Here is a 12081-nt window from a genome sequence, read left to right as displayed (position 1 = left end):
ACAGCTAAGAAAACCCCTAGAAAGCCTTGATCGTGCCATGCAATCCATTCTGGTAAGCAGGCTGAAAACAAAAAACGGTTAAGAGCCCTTTGAGCACCACTCAAGGTTCTGACAGACAGATCCCCTTGAATACCCACCAACGGACTGCACACTAGTTCTCTTTGAAGAAACATCGCTGTAGGTAGAGGATGGGCTTCCACAAAATGATAGGCAGGCCACTAAGACCAGGTGGTGGGTGGCAGGCAGAGCTGGAGCAGTCCTGTGTGTGTGTCTGTGTGAGAGTCGACAGTGAAATACAACAGGAAAATCGGTCCAACAATTCCAGGAAGGCCAGCTCCACCTCATCCACTCCGCCAGGGTTGCCTGAGTTGAAGAAATCAACTGCCTTTTCCAGGGCCCCCACTGTGACTTCCCTGTCCCCTAGCCCAGTCAGTGCTCAGCTGAAACAAAATGAAAAGGCAGCTCAGGTCAGGCTAACACCCACTGCCTTGACAAGAAGCATGATGACTTGGCACTAAGATAGGCACTCTTCCTGCTTACAGGGACCAACAGTGGTTCAGATGACTGCATGGTGTCTGAAGTCAGAAGCAAACATATCAGCTCTCCATACTGCATGCAAGACAAAGGAGAAGCTGGAGGCTTACTCTGGTGGTGCTGTGTGCAACTTGCAGCACCTGCTTTAATGGGACTACAACACTTCATAGTGATCCAGCTAGGGGTCAGAAACTTGACATTTCCTATACCTTGGGTCCTTTTAACACCCTACTGAGCACATTATTTCATTATGTTCTGGAGGCTGGTTCATCTTAAAAATAATATGTTCATTATTTTGTTCTTTAGCTTCATAATTCAAGTTTAATTTCTAAAAGAAGTTACTTTTCAGTTTACATTAGGAAAAACAATATCTTGTATGAATACAATAAACCATTCATATTTTTTTCAAAAAGACCTGTACATTACAATGATCATCTTAATATACAACATATATGTATAAATTATATACATATATCATTCATCACACGCATAATCGCTCAAAAGAATCCTATGTGTAAATAGTCTTCTGTGGCTTTCCATGGGGAGTGGTTTCAGAGTACTCCCACTAAAAATATTAATACCCATGGATGCTCAAGTTTGTTATACAAAATGACATGATATTTGTAATATATATATATATATATACATCCCCTCACATATTTAAAATCACCCCAGAATTACCTATAATATCTAACACATTGCTATGATAAACTACATTGGAAAAAGTGACAAGAGCAGTCTATACATATGCAGTACAGACAAAACGCATTTCACATGTTTTACATTTGGACTGGGTTGAATCTATGAATATAGAACTCACAGCTTGTTGATTCTATATGCATCTAATATACTACATACAAATATAGTATCACATGTATATACAGACTACCATAAAATTCCATAAATTGGCCCCAAACTTGATGTTACTCTCCAGAGCTGATCTCCAGAATGGCAACAAAAGGGTGTACTGGAAATGGAAAGTAATCCTTTAAAATGAAGAAAGGGAAGTAGATTTTCCAAGAAAAGAAGAAAATTTGTCCTGCACTGCAGTTATTTGAAGGATATGGCTTATCATAATATAAGACAAGAAACTGCAACTAAAGTACTTCACCAGGAAAGTGTGAAAACAATTCTGCATGATCCAGTTTATCCTGTAGACAGTTGGGCTCCAGCAAAGGTGATTAAAGAGCATGAAAGATAAAGGGAAAGCTGGAGGCTTACTCTGGTTGTGCAGTGTGCAAGCTGCAGCACCGACTTTTATGGCATTACAACACTTCATGGTGAACCAGAACACATTTCATAGGACAAAAAATGCACTGTATGATGTTCTTGCCCGATGTCTCCCCAAATCATACTTTTACTTACCTATTAACAATACAGGCATCAGTCAATATTAAAACAGAGATGATTTCCGGAAGACATTTATTTGGTCCACCGAAGACACACATTTATATTATCAAATGGAAAGTTAAATAAATTTTTATCAAAAATTTTTTAAATAGCCTCTGTGAACATAATATTAAAATTAACATTTATAAGACAGATTTAACTTGTCTGTATTATGGCACTGTGATGGGAAAATCGGCCTGAATGGCTCAAGTTGAAACATCAGGAAACAAAAAATTTACTCCACCCATGAAAAGACAATGGTAAACAACAACAAAGTATTATGTAATATTTTCAAGTTCATAACATGTTAGCCTTTAGTTGAGATTTCTAACAATCAAAGGGTCTCAAAAATATTTCATGTTTTATATATTATGGTTTAATTTAAGAAACAAAGCATCCTGGGTGTTTTCTCTCTTTTTTTTTTCTTTTAAAAACAAATAAACAAGCCTAGTCTTGCTTTGTAGTCAAGGCTGGCCTGGAATTTATGATCTCAATTCCTCCGCCTTCAAGCACTAGGATTAAAAGTGTGTTACCATGTCCAGCTAAATCAATTCAGTTTTAAAGGCAAATCAAATATATTTTATATTACATTGTAAATGACTGATGTTTTCTACTCTAGACTTTTCTGGATTTCATACAGGAGTTTGTGTCTGACAATAGTAACAGGCTACAGAGAGAAAGAAGACAGAGAGGTCATATCTCAACTTGTCTCATAGCAGGAGATCTATGATTGGATCTTCAGATTAGTGGAGTCACATAATGGTGGTGGCAAAAATCAAAGCTAATTTCTTTATAACCACCCACAGGTGAAGAAAACATAATCCTCCCTTCCTTGAGTGTTTTTCCATGCATACTTATATTTGAACAGATATTTATACATATATCCATAAAACTCTAAGTCTATAAAATCCTGGGTGTACATATAATGGAATCAGTATTTGTATATATGTATATAGTATATGTATTCACACACATACATACATATACAAAAGCACCCTTTAAAAATTACTTGAAGTTGTTAACAACATTCATTCTCTGCAAGTCTCTCAGTTTGTTCATCCCCACTACATTACAGAAACTCTTTCCTCTGTGCAAAGACAGAAACCTGTAGGTAATGATTATTTATCCAAGAATGTCCCTTGGCTCAAATCTGTCAAAATTACTTTGAAAATAGTAAGATGTGATCTATTTTCTTAAAGACACTTGAATTGATTTTTGCAAATGGATTGAATCATGGAAAAGTCCTTACTACTTGGAGACAAGTTTATTTATTTTTTATTTCGCCTATATAATATTCCTCTAGGATGCTGACTTCTTCCTTGTTACCCCCTAAAATGTTCAGATTGTTTTGTGAACACTGGACAGGTTAAGTTGTTCAACAGCAAAGAACATATCTTATTGTCATGCTCACACACATAATGAAGACTACAAGTAACTAATCCCTATTGTATGAGCAGATGGGGAAAGAATCTAATATAATAATATCTTTTATACACACACACACACACACACACACACACACACACACACAAATAGTGCTTTTCTGAGTAGGTAAATATGGCTCAGCCAGTAGGCACTTGCTGCTATATCTGAAGATTTGAGTTTAATCCTGGTGTCTACATGGTAGAAAGAGAGAACTGACTCCTGGAAGTTGTCCCCTGATCTCCTTGACCTGCACCAAGGCACATGAGTGCCCATCTTCATCATATGTACTCGTACATACACACACACACACACACACACACACACACACACACACACACACACAGAGAGAGAGAGAGAGAGAGAGAGAGAGAGAGAGAGAGAGAGAGAGTAATTATAAAAAGAAAACCACTTTACCCATTCAACTTCAAAGTATTCAACACACGAAGTACCCATATGCCAAGTATCCTGAAGTTAGTTTGTGATCTTAAAAAATAAAGAAAACTAACCTTATTCACATCTCCTGGTTAACTATTATGAACATTTCCTGTGATCACTGAAGCCCTACAGTCAGAGATGAAGCTCCCATCCCCCACACATCCCTCTATTTTTTAAGGCAACCAAAAGAGGAGTGATTCTTTTGTTCTCAATTGTTATTGTAAAGCACCACATGAAAGCTGGAGAATGATGGGAACATGGCAATGAAAAGGGCAACAGCTCTGATGAATGAAAACAGGATATTAAGAACAGCATCAGGACTGTCTGTCCAGAACAAAAGCAAGAGGGAGACTTTTCAGAGAAATTTGAGCAAAAACACTTTTTTTCCCACATTGAAATGCCAGTGGATAAACTATAATTTTTCAGGGAATCATAGATGTTTACATCTGGGGCAATAAAATTGAGTTACCATTAAAATACACACATAGAGATTCGTTTTAAAGTATCATAAAATTAAAGCAGCTTCCAAATCTCATAAAATCCCCTTCCTTTGAAACCATATTCTACTTCCTGCAATTTCTAGATCTGTTTTTGCCCTTTCTAAAACAAGATGCTGGCTTTACCAAATAGCTGACAGTTAAGGAAATTAAAATTTTTGCCAAATGACTGTCTCTTCACAGTATGTTCTTAACTTTGTGTTTATGTATTTCTCTCTCTCTCTCTCTCTCTCTCTCTCTCTCTCTCTCTCTCTCTCTCTCTCTCTCTGTGTGTGTGTGTGTGTGTGTGTGTGTGTGTGTGTGTGTGTGTGTACATGGACATTAGAGTATGTGTACTGGGCATATGAGTGTATCCATATATGTATGTATGTGAGTACATGTGGAGGACAGATGTTGATTTTTGACATCTTTAATCATTCTCTACCTTATTTAATTTTTATTTCGATGAAATGTCTCTCGGTTAACATGGAGCTTACTGGCTGGTCATTTAGCTCTAAGGATTCACTTGTGTTTGTCTAAACAGCACTGGGATTATAGATGCCTTTTTATGTTGTTTCTGGGAATCCAAACTCAGATCATCATACTTACCAGGCAAAGATTTTGACAACTGAGCCATATCCCCAAGCCCTCTTAACTTAAACTTTACACATACCCCTTTAGAATTCCCTTGGAAACTGAGTAATGAGCACTATATTGAGAAACAATCAAAGCAACTAAAACAGTATGCTGTTTTGCAGTGAAAATTTTCTAGAACTGTCAATGTGATGACTTATTTAGTAAGTCATAATTTGAGTTCAAATAACTTATTGAACTTAACATATTATTCATTATTATTGCCACTGTAGTTTCTAAGCTAAATGAAATGTCAGTGTTGCATGGCATTAGCAATTTCCAACTTTTTTCACTTGTCTAGATTCTGCTGCTGTTCACCTTGTTTTTCTTTCCCACACTGCCCTTGCTGTTTCAGATAGAACTGAGAAACTGCTTTGTCTTTGTTGTGCTGTCAGAAATCTTGGGACTAACCCTTAAACTTAGAGGACCCAAGTGCTCTAAGTCTTTTGAGTCAATCCTATCAATGTGATGCCATACAAAAGAATGGATACCTTGAAAGCAGAAAACCCTGAGTTTAAACCTGGACTCTGGCATTTCCTTGCAAAGGCAGACAAAGACCTGATACTCTACATCTCGTAAGCAGACAGTTTCCTACTTTATTAAATGAGGGTGAGAGAACTGTCACAATCTGTCGAGGATCAAGCAAGGTCATTTTTTTTTATCCTTTGTTCCTTCTTGTCCTTAATTAATTCTCAAATTCATCACTAAATAATTTCAGTATCTGTATTTTTTCCTTAGGAACTTTTTCAAGCTATTTGGGAAGCAGGAAGGATACCAATCCACTTAGTCTGAGATTAATAATTTAACTAACATTTCTTCTTAAAAACAACTTATTTTAAGTATTTATTGTTTGTGGTTATACCATAGCAGGAGGGTTGTCTGAGGAGACTAGAAGCAGCCAGTAGTTGAGTCCCCTGGAACTGGAGTTATAGGCAAATGTGAATTGCTAGGAGTAGGTGCTGAGATCCAAATTTGGGTCCTCTGGAAAGGCAGGGAGAGTTCCTAACATCACTCCAACCCCTGAATTAACATTTCTGTTTTTAACAAAAATGACCATTTAATAATAGTTTTATGTAGACAATTTTGTATATATCCTAAACTTCAGTAGGCCTCTGTGGTCATTACGATGGTATCTCCCACAAAGAACCCAAATTCTTTTGGGTTCTTTGAGTGGGAACTCTGTTTCCCACTCAAAGTCACCTTCCCTTTGTATATCCACTGCTAAAGGTTTCACGTTAAGGGAAACAAGAGACCTAGCATGGGTAGTACCCATGAGCCTAGTGACAGCAGAGAAATATCAGACTTTTTCTCTTCATAAACTAATCTGTCGGCCTTCAGGTTACATGAATATATAAACAGATTAAATATAGTAACTCTCAAGAGTTACACAAATCTGAGCAATCTGTGTAGACTTATTTGTCAGCAGACATGGTTCCTGTCTCCATATGTGGGGCAGACTAACAGTGGCAAATAGTTCCTGTCTCTACCTGTGGGTAGCAAATAGAAATCAGGTTATCAGTGGACTTTCTAGCAGATACAGTATAGGCAGACTGTCACCTGGCCTTAAATGATACTTAAGTCAAGGAAGTCCACAGGTAAAATAAGTTTGTAAGGAAGGAATCAGATTTTTACCACCCCTTAGAGTCAGCTGCAAACACAGGAAAACTAACATAGGTCAAGGAAATCCTACTCATAGATTTAGGCCAAATAATCAAAAGCAGTTAAAAGCCATTCCTTCATGGTCTCAAATAAGCCTGGACCTAGTCTAAAACATCAGCTCTCTACTTTGTACCAAAGTAGTTTGAAGTCTATGGGGAAAGGGGATGGGGAGATGGTTAAATGGGTAGGAGTACCTGCTATGGAAAGAAGACATGAGTTCAAATTCCCAGCATTCACATAAAATCTACATATGGCCACAAATGTTTGTCACCCTGTGTTTGGAGATGGAGAAAAGTCTATGACTGAGTTTCAGTAGCCAGTCAGCCAGCCTAGCCAAACAGCAAGCTCCGGGTTCAGTGAGAGACTCTTTTCAACCAATAAGATTGAAACGGATAGAGGAAGATACCTAAGATACGCTCTGGCCTCTATATGCATGTATATGCATATGTACAACTACTCATATATACCACACACAAGTATGTGGGAGAGTAGCCTGATTCTCTAAACATTTTTAATTGTAAGCTTCCTTGTTTTGGAATAAAAAGCAGATAAAACTCAGCTATTTTATTCTATAAGGATTTGGATTTTTTGTTTTGTTTGTCTTGCCAGCTTTCAGGAGCAGCTCTAGTCACTAGCAATATAGTAGTAAGTATGAGAATAAGGGCTAGCCCTTAGAGAACTTACATTATAATGATGAAAATATAAAAGAAATAGTTTGCAATAGTAATTCTTTTAAAGACTCATATAAAATGAAAAAAGTTAAGGAGATTGTACAAAACAACATTGGCAGGTGTACATGGACTATTTTAGCAAAAGAGATACTTCAACTCTTATCTGGGTGTTCTTTCATGACATTCTGGCTATCCTCTTGCCAATAAAAAAAAAGCAAAAGCATCTTAATTTTAGATTTGGTCACACATGTTCAAGGCAAAATGACTATAGACATATTTTAATTTTAGTACAAAACTTCCCAGCATTTAGGCAGAGAGTTATAATTTCAGGCCCCCAATTATTAACTGCTTAGTTTCAGATTAACGGCTTGGTTTTATATACCAAGCATAAATTTCTTTCTCAAGGGCATTAAAGTCAAGCCTTTACAATTTGTTGTTTGAAAAGGCAAGATGATTGAGTTATTTCAAAACAGTGACCTCTTGATTTACTTATTTCAGCAATGTGCTTTGACAGGATAGCCTAGAGACTAAGTGGGCCAAGAAAAGCAGCTGATTGGGCATGGTATAAAGAACAAAAATATATTTGTTACTATTCCATAGCATAGCCTGGACAGTGTAGATCAAGACACACACAAGTGATAACCCTAGCTCTCTCTGTTTTCAAAATTGTACCTAGAAGAGAGAAACAATATGTTCTTAGACAGCAGTAGTGAACATAAGGCCAAAACCACTTGTATAAGCCCCCATTTGTAACACCAGAACACCTCTCAACACTACTGGATTGGGAATTCAATTTCCAGCAAATGAATTTTGTGAACACATTTTAAGCACAGCATATAGTACTCAGAATTTATACCTGGATGTATGTTTGATCTTAGAATGCTAACTCAAAACTTAAAATGTCAGAAACAATATAACTATAGTTATAGGGAAGAGAAATGCAGGAAGTGAGAAGAGTTCTGGGGGAAGTGAACATCTGGGACCACAGATTCAAGATTAGTGAGTGTCAAAGATGAATTACAACTGGAAGGTCCTGTTGTCTGATAATTCCTGTCCGTATCTGTTTGACAATGCAAGAAGTGGCAAGTAGTATCGTAAAATAACATCCATTCCTGGTTATACAAGAAAAAAATTGTAACCAAGCATAGTTTTGGAGATTACCTTAGTAAGAATCATCTAGAAGGAATGAGACCCCAAAGGCATTCATTAAGGGAGGAAAAAAGAGTTATCATTGCATCAACAGCATAGGCTCAAGGAATGCGTGGGAAGGTTGAGAGAGCCCCTACATTGAGGCAAGTGACAAGATTCACTTAATTATTTTTCTCTTTTGGTATGTACATATAGTGGTCTGCATACATGTATATATACACATTCACCTATATGTGTAGGTGTGTGTGTACACGCATGTGCATATGTAAGCCAGAGGTTGACGTCTTCCTAGATTGCACTCCACTTTAATTATTAAGGCAGAATTTCCCACTGAACTCCGGTTCATCAATCAGCTATATTAGCTAGCTAGGCCAGATTGTCTCAAGACCTGCCTCTCAAGTGTTGGGATTACAGGTGGCCACCACACTTGCTGTCCTTTCTGTGGGTTCCACAGATCCGTACTCTGGTCTTCATGCTCTCATTTACCCACTGAGCTATCTTTCTAGTTCCAGTGTTAAGGTTTAGGGCAGAGTATTGTGTGTTTTAAAACAAGCAGTTTTCTGAGAGTGAATTAGCTCCAATAAAAGATAATTTTGGACTAAAACCCAAGATCCAAATTGTTTTAGAGAGATGAAATACTTGTGAAAAAAAACAAAAAAAACCAAACGAACAAAAAGAAAAAAACATTCTTTTTTAAAAAACAAACTGTAGGACTGGGGATGTAGAGTTGAATGATAGAGCGCTTGCCTAGCATATATAAGTTCCTGGTTTTCATACCAAGTACCACAAAAAATAATGGTAATCTATAAGGATAAATTCTACAACCATCAAGAGAATCCTAATAACTTTTAAAACATACTCCTATGGCAGAGTAAGCTGGGTTTTTTCTGGTATTATCATATTATTTCCTTGGTAAGTGTCTAAGAACTATTTACAAGTATTATTTGTAAAACATAAAAACACGACATTGTTTTAGAATTCATACCCAAAGGTATGATCTTGGGGATTTAGTTTATGATCTTTGTGTTGTTACTTTGTTTTTTTAGTTTAACAATTGTTTAGGACTTACAGAAAAACCCTTTGTTTTTAAGCATTTTATCCTTTCATTTAGATTCAATCTAAGTGAGCATTTCTTCACATATACTTTATCCTTTCATTCCATCAAGACTGATAAGAGTGTGGCTCCTTAAATTAAAAAAGGGGGAATTGAAAGGCCTTAGTACTTGAAATGTAATCTATGGTTTACAAATTCATTTACAAAACGTCTGGCTCTAATAACAGTGAACTTTCAAGGTGACAAAGCTGTACAATGGTGGAGCTATATTTATTGTTTAAAAAAATATGAATGTTAGCTGGAGAAAATATGAAACGATTACATTGCATTGTGGAAAAACTATTTTAATGCTTGATTTATCATCTTTATAGTAAAAACTTGATCAGTTATCTCTTGTTAAGCAGCTGCTTTAGCTTGTCGTTCTTTAAGTGAACAGGAGCACTTGATTCAAGGCATAGATCCAAACATTTCTGTGGACAACCTAAATCTCTGTACTTTCCATTCTAAATTCCTCCAAGTTACTCTCTATTTTAAATAGATGCAAATATTTAGTTTTGCAACTTCAGTCATTTTCTTCATTGGAAAAGAGACTGGGAAATTACTCACTCCTGGAGTGCTGGGCAAAGGACACTAGAGGATGGTAGGAATGCTGGTGACTTCCCTGAAGGGAGCTTTGTTGTGCTTGAACCACTGCCAGTTAACCTCCCCCAACAACATAAACTGCCAAAACATCAGTAGTCCAAAGAGGGGCGCTCAGGTCCTGCTTCCCGCCCTCTGACTATCAGCATCCAGAAGCAATTCTTTGCATGGGTGCTTCTTCATCCTGATCCTGAGTGGCAGCTCTGAGGATTAAACTGGGGTCCTTTGGAGCAGTTCCTTTATGCACATTAGCCCCCTGGGGTGATGAACTCCAAAACCTCTATTTTCTATCCCTGGCTCTACCCTGCTCTCACAAAACCCTAGTTAGCCACTGTGCTGCACAGCCTTTCTTGGATTGTAGGCTATCAAAAGAAAACAAAACAAAACACCAGACCCTACAACAATATGATGGATATGGTAATGAGGGTCTTTAGGGTAGTGGGCAAATTCCAAGATCCTTTAGAGCTGAGACTTGGAGACCCATTTTCTCCTTTATCATTGAGACTTCGTATTCTCATCAGCAGAATCTTGCTTACAATAGCACAAATGATCATTTGCCTGAATAAAAATCCTGTGTGTGTGTGTGTGTGTGTGTGTGTGTGCACGTGTGCGAGAGAGAGAGAGAGAGAGAGAGAGAGAGAGAGAGAGAGAGAGAGAGAGAGAGAGAACGTGTGTGTGTTTGTTTGAGTAGTGTGTGCAGCCATTAAAGAGAAGTCTGTCAAAATTGCAAAATAAAAATCAAATAAAAATCAATAAAATAAAAATCATATGAGTTTTTCCTTAATTAGGCAGGCAGAATCTCCTGCTTAGTGACTGTAAAGAAAAAGAAGAAAGAAAGAAGGAAGAAAAGAAAGGAAAGGAAAAAAGAAGGAAAGAAAGACAGTGAAAACAAAAGCAAAAGAAGGATACCATCTGGCCTCTTTCTGGACTACTTTGGAGCTTTTTTGATTCACTTCCTTGTTATCTTTGTGAAAACATTGTTCTGTTACATAGAAATTATTTGTCCTGTGGGTTGTGGTGCAGTGCCTTCTCTGCCAAACTTTAACAATGTACAAGAAAACACGGCTATATTTCTAGAAAAATACTTGTGATTCTAAACCACAGATCTGAAGGGGAAAGTGACTGGGAAGAAGAAATTGGAAGCCATATCATTATGAGAGCATTGACTACTAGTGTGTCTTTAAATGCCTCATATGCAAACATGTTTTTGTGCATACATGCTCTCTCCTGTGCATACATGTTCTCCTTCGCAAGCAGTCCATATACACATATATTTGTTGTAATCATTAGTATCCAAAATAAAAGGTACTACAGATCTTGCTCATTCAAGGCAATTACTTTGATAATATGTCAGAAGACAGAATTAATTTCTGTATGGGAATTAAGATAACAATAAAAATATGAGACTCCTCATTTGGTTGAAATTCTCTGGAAATTTAAGAGTTCTGGTTAATTTAATTTTCTGGTTAACTGAACCTCAAATACGAAACCTTTTGTTTTTTTTTTTTAAATCTTCACTGCAATGTGTCTAAAACTCCAGAGTCCATTCACTTTTGCTTATGTAGCTTAAAATCAAGTGCTGGGTCTCATTTAAAGGTTCTTAGTAATTCCAAATCTTATTTTCCTTTTAGATCAATATTTTTTTCCATTTCATCACAAAGAGAGAGATCAGAGCTTGGCTTGGATGTCCATGTTCATTTTCACATTAATCATACAATCACCTTCTTTATATGTCACAAGTGCCTCAGGAAAGTATAACAAAAATTGTAAGGAATAAAATGGTTCATTTTTTGGACAAAATTAAGGTGAGGTTAAGCTTTTCAATGTCCACATATTAAAGGAAATTAGTAAAATTGTCTTCTCTATATAATGCTAAGTATTTAATAAAATATTTTAATATAATATTTCAATCAATTTTGTTAGTACAAATTAAAAGACTAATACTGAAACATCTTTAAATATGATTAAAGAGTAACATATATATATATATATATATATATATATATATATATATATA

General features: G+C 36.5%; 1 protein-coding gene across 2 annotated transcripts in view; it reads right to left on the bottom strand.

Annotated features, from left to right (window-relative positions):
• Positions 1–12081, bottom strand: part of Mid1 (midline 1) — a 327852-nt gene that overhangs the window by 116180 nt on the left and 199591 nt on the right. The window contains exon 1 of one of the 2 annotated variants that reach the window (XM_028761777.1): positions 138–313. The exons of the other annotated variant lie outside the window; for it this stretch is intronic. The gene's annotated coding sequence lies outside the window, so the exon portion shown is untranslated. Of the gene's footprint in view, positions 1–137; positions 314–12081 lie in introns of those variants that run through there. 2 annotated transcript variants of the gene reach the window in all.

This window comes from Grammomys surdaster, unplaced genomic scaffold (genome assembly GCF_004785775.1).
Source record: "Grammomys surdaster isolate TR1022 unplaced genomic scaffold, NIH_TR_1.0 131, whole genome shotgun sequence".
NCBI lineage: Eukaryota > Metazoa > Chordata > Mammalia > Rodentia > Muridae > Grammomys > Grammomys surdaster.
The sequence above is the reverse complement of the archived record's forward strand: the minus strand, read 5'-3'. Positions and strand labels throughout refer to the sequence as shown.